We start from the raw sequence: 5932 nt of genomic DNA on the forward strand, positions 1-5932 counted from the left end.
TCTTTTGAGTAAATCGATTTCAGAGCAGCAATAGGGTCTTACCTGGTAGAGGATTGAGTCCAGGTGATGTCAGAAACAACCTTGGATGTTTCATAAAGGGCTTCCCTGTTTCAGGGGTGACTGAAAAATGCCCAAACATCTGAGGCCTGTGCCAAGTCATCATGTCAATGTCAATATTCAGGGTGTAAGGTTCCATTGCACCACAAGATTTCTGTTTTCCTATCCTTATTAGATAAGAACTTATTTGTATGATTAGTATTTTTCATTTTAATGTGCCCATGCAAACAAGGAATAATGCCACCTGGCATTAGTGTGCATAAGGGGGCCGCAAGAACAAGCCCAACAATCCCCTGGACCTGATTCAAACATAAGCATTAAACTGAGGAACTCTTTCACCAAAATTCCTTATTGAACAGTTCACAAAGAGAATGTGGGGAAAGTAAACAATCTAACTTAAGACAGTGGACACAATTGTCACTGTTTAAGAAAATTTGTGTGTTCCCATCTCTATAAGATATGAATGTGTTTATATATAAATTCCCATTTTAATGTGCCTATGCAAAGGAAGAACAGTATCACATGGCAAAAGTAGTGCCTATGGGGATGCTAGAACAAGTCCAACAATCCAATTGATTTGGTTCTTATATAAGTGTTAAATGGAGGGACACTTCTACAAACGTCCTTATTTAACAAATAACAAAGGGAAGTAAAGATAAAGAGGGACTCTTTCACCAAAATACCTTATTGAACAGTTACAAAGATGAGAAAAGATAAAAAGTGGGGAAAACAAACAGTCTAACTTAAGACAGTTGACTCCTTTGTCACTGTTTATGGGAACTAATCATAAACCTAGTATGGTAGCAACCACAGTTCCACAATGAAAGAAGAAAGAGGCCAAAGGCCGCTGAGAATGAACAGGTATGTAAAGAGTACTGCACTCTCCCAGCTTGAGAGTACATCCTCTCACTTTTATTTTGAAAATATATGGTACCCCCACTCGATCTGGTCTCTTCCCAACCTCAGAGTTCATCCTCCCATTTTTATTTTAATATACATAGTGCCCCCATCCGGTTTTTAAAATGAAGACCAATGAGAAAAAAATACCAGTGAATGTCACATGGTAAAGTCCCGACATACACCAGTGCTGCATCAGTCCGCTATCAACCCCATGTCCCCCCTTAGTGTCGATAGAGAAAGGGGGAAAGCTTGAGGACCACAATAGAGTCCACCTGGGCCAGCAACCAGGGAAGGCCTGTAGTAGGGGGGGAAATAGGGGAACTGCTGGAGGCCTGCCAAGCCTCCCAGCTCCCTCCAAACTAGGGATGTCCCCTATACCCATGGGGTGTCCTCTAAACCTATACCTGGGAAAAGATGCCCTCCAAGATCAATGTACTTGAAGCCAGCTATCTGCCCACCCCCTCACGCTACTCCTCCCCCCTACAGTAAGGAGTGGGGGGAAGCCTGGAGACTCCTAATAGTGTTCTCCTGTAACCCACAGCAGGCCACCCGAGGTGGCACTCAGGCCAGGCCAAAGTCCAGGGGGAAATAGGTGAATGGCTGAAGGCCACCCAAATCTCCCAGCACACCCCAACCAAGGGAAAATGCCTCTACCATAGGGTTTCCCCTAACCTCATACCAGGGAAGAGATGGTCTCGAGGATCAAGGCACCATATGCATGCTATGTGCCCGCCCCTCACTCTACTCCTTCCCCTAGAGTAGGTAGGGGAGGAAAGCCTGGAGACACCTAATAGTGTCTACCTGGAACCCAAAGCTGCCACCCAAGGTGGCACTCAGGCCCGGCCTAGAGTGCAGTGGGAAATAGGGGAGGGACTTGGGGCCTTCAAGCCTCCCAGCACACCCCAAGCTAGGGAGAATGCCTCGAATATGGAGTGTCCCCTAACCCCAAATCTGGGAAGAGCTGGCCTTCAGGATTAAGGCATCGGAAGTCAGTTATCTGCCTGGTCAATCCCTCTGCTCCTCCCTCCTAGATTAGGGAAGGGGGGAAGCCTGGAGACCCCTAATAGAGACCATCTGGAACCCAAAGCTGGCCATCCGAGGTGGCACTCAGGCCAGGTCTAGAGTACAGGGGGAAATAGAGGAATGGTTGTAGGCCTGCCAAGCCTCCCAGCACCCCCCAAGTTAGGCAGGCTACGTTTATTGTCATAAGAGAGCCCAACCACAAGGGAGAAATAAGACAAATGAGGAGACAATGCTAAAACAATTTTTCATACTAAATTTAAAAATTTAACATAAAACCCACACCAAGTCCCTCATGATAGCCATTCTAAGACTTCGGAAATTGGAGTATGGTGTGAAGAAATGAGATACGATGCAGCCTCTAAAATTGCGACAGAATCTTCGTATCTTTCGGCAGCCTCCCGATTCCAGGCATATAATTTTTTTAAGCTGCTCGCCTTCTCGACGCTGCTGCCCACCTTCTTTCTGAGCATGTCACTGCTCTCTCCCCTCTCCACGCTCATATTGGGCATTTCATCACCATTTTCTGCAGCAGGTAAGGGCAAACAAAAGTGGAAGAATTTGGTTATGCAAGTGGTCATGCAACTCCTTGACTCATTTATTCCAATTCCCTTTGAATGGTCACTTGGATATGTCCCTGCAATGAATATGCAGTCATGTGCCACCTGGCATCAAGGACTGCCATGGACTCTGGCTTTCTTGAATGGCCTCTTGGGACAGTTGAGGATGGGCCAGAGTGAAAAGCCTTCCTCTATCTCCCTATGCCCACTTACTGTGGAGAGGGTAAAGGGAACCAGGAATCCAGAACATATGTCTGTGTGGCTAGTTGTGACGGTGTGTTTATGAACACTCTGGCTGTGACTGTATGTCTCTATCTATGTAGATGTGTCTGTGTAGAAATGATCACCTGTGTCTGGATGTGACTGTGTCTATATGCACATAGGGTTGTTTGCCAGTCCATGCAAGGACTGTGTGCCTGTGTATCTCTGAGTTTGGTTGTGTGCATATGTAGTTGTGTCTCCATGCTAAGCAATCAGAGCACAGAAACTTATTTCACTGGAGTGTTTTAAATGGGGGACATGCTCAGGGGACCCAATGGGATTCAGGAGGCAATATAGGACTGTTTTGTAAAAGGCAAGTACCCAACTTGCTGTGGTATCACCAATGCCTGGGAGGAAATTTCTTTCCAATCTATCAGGGATTTCTACCTGATTCGTTTAGGGATTCTGTCAGTAGTTGTACCTAGAGGATAAGGAAAACCCAAAAGTCTCTCAATGGACCTCTCTTACTGCACTGGCCTCTCTTAGCTCCAGTGCTTCCAGTCCAGTTAGAGTCAGGGAGGGAGATGGGACGCTAAGAGAGCTTTGTGCTCTGGGAGGGAGATTGTGGGACTCTCTGAGAAGGAAAGGACCAGGTGATAACTCAGCCCACAGGTACTGTCTTCCCCGGGCAGGAGCTGGGCACTGATGTCCAGTGAGAACCCCCCTCTGACTCTTGACATGCTTGGACAGAAGGATGGAGAAGGCCGATAGTTCAGCTCTTCTTCTGGAGCTCAGATTAGGAAGTGAATTGTACCTCTATATTGAAGTGGCATCATCTCCACCTTCCAAAGACAGGCCAGGATTAGGAGCGCTCCGAATAAAATATTATACGAAGTCATCGTTCAGAATCTGAACAAAATCGCCTTCTGTCTGTTCTGGGAACAGCAGAAGTCTAAAGTCTCTGCTCTGTGACGTCATCCATTTGAATCATGAATATGGATGTGGGCGGGGCACCGTTTTGGGAGCCAATGAGATTGCACTTGTTCTTTGAGGTTTTTTTTATGTGTGTATATGTGGAACTTATACAGAATGAAATACTACAGAGCTGTTAGAAATGATAAAATCATCAAATTTCCCTATACAGGGAGAGAGGAATGTAAGGAAGGGGTAGGAAAGTAATAGATAAGAGGAAGATAAAAATAAAAAAGGACAAAGGAATGAAAGCTGGACAATATCAAAAAGAGGGAAGTGTTTTGTTGGACATCGAAAAGTGCAGCAAATGTGATTTATGGTTCATATTTATCTAGATGACAATTTAAAGTACACTTTGCACATGTTGAAATACTTTTCTAATTCCCACATTGAACCTAATATTATTTGAACATTCCATGCCACCTGTCCAGGTAGGACAAGACATGCAAGTCCAGCAGCAACTGAGACACAGGATATAAAACACGCAGTTGGGGAGGAAAAACAGTCCAGAATCTCAAACCCCAAGCCTTCACCCACAGGCCAGCAACTCCAAAACTTGGAACCATGACTTGAATGTCAACCCCTTCCCAGGCTTCCTTTTTTGGCATTAAGGGAGATCAACTCCAAGGGGAAATAGAAGGCATATGAGGAGGCAATACAGAAACAACTTTTTACATTAAATTTAAACAAATGTCATCTGATAACCTATCCCCAATCCCTGATATAAAAAAAGGTCCAGTAATTCAGCCATTGGCACTCTAAGGACACCCGATATGTAGCTGCCTCTAATTTTTCAAAACAGACGTGTTTTTGTAGACATTGAAAAATGCAGCAAAAATGATATATGGCCCATGTATCTCTAGATGACAATTAAAAGTAGACTGGCCATTTGAAATACTGAATTTTGAACCCATAGTAAACCTAATGTTATTTTAACATTTTTAGTTTCATTCTGATATCTTCAGATATTGTATGAAATGTAAAACACTAATACCATCTTCACTGAGTCGTAATTATATTTCCATATCTCTTCTTTACCTTTTTCTTGGTGAATATATAGTATCTTCTAATAAATCCAGAGGACTCCCCATACTATAAAAATATTTATCTTAATTTTATATTATTCGCTTTCTATTCTATATATGTGTGTGTATATTTATGCCATGTTCACTGTCTTAATAATTTGGTTTACATAAATACAAAGCTAGTGGGCAATCTTGCTCCATTTTCCTTGCCAGTTGATTACTGGATAGATTTTATTTTAGGAACCCTCCATCAGAAAAATTTAATTTAATACTTATTTTTATGACAATATTTAATACCTACAACTGTACAAAATGAGTCCAATCTATTTAGGATAGCCAATATTATTTGATCATATGATAAAAATAATATCATTAAGGGAATTTTAGTAGAGGAATATTAAATACCAGAGTTCTATAAATTTCCTACAAATTTAAGACATGAAGCAGTATTTGTACACTAAAAGATGAGAATGATATCAAAGAGTCTTCTGACTCATAAGTTATGATCTTTGTATGTAGCCACTGAAAGCCTGTGATTACCCAAATGGATAGAAGTAAAAATAATTAGTAACTATAATTGTTCTATATCCTCTTATTCCTCCTCGCTTGCTCTATCTCTGCTTCCCCATTTATAAGTAGGGGAGAAGTGAGTTCACAGATTAAAGTGAACTGGATAGAAGAGAATCACAACACAGATTAAAGTGAAGGGATAGAAGATAATCTTGAAGCAGTTAAAAATTGTGAGTGCCATATGTGATGGTTGTTCATGATATAAACAATTATCAGATACTAGATAAATGTAGAAAAGAATATTTATTTGGAAACTCTTACAGCAAGGAAAACGAATCCTAGGTATCCAAATTGACTCAATTCCGGTAAAAATTGGGCAAGCAAAAATAATTAGTTTTTACTAGATGAAAAATTACTGAGGGAACTTTAGGGATAAGGGGGTCCTGCCTAATTAAAGTTGGCAAAAAAAAAAATTAAAAATCTGAAAGAAAGTCAGGATGATAAACTTTAACTTCCATATAAGAAACAAAGCTATTTCTTGAAGATCATCAGTTTTGAGATTAAAATTTTCTCTAAAATTGACTATGTAAGTTTCTTGATGAAATTAGGCAATCCAGACCAGGCAAATAAGGGACAAGAGTAAAGGAGCTCCAAAGGGGGAGAACAACATGTTGATTAGTGCCACCT

This window comes from Suncus etruscus, chromosome 19 (genome assembly GCF_024139225.1).
Source record: "Suncus etruscus isolate mSunEtr1 chromosome 19, mSunEtr1.pri.cur, whole genome shotgun sequence".
Taxonomy (NCBI): domain Eukaryota; kingdom Metazoa; phylum Chordata; class Mammalia; order Eulipotyphla; family Soricidae; genus Suncus; species Suncus etruscus.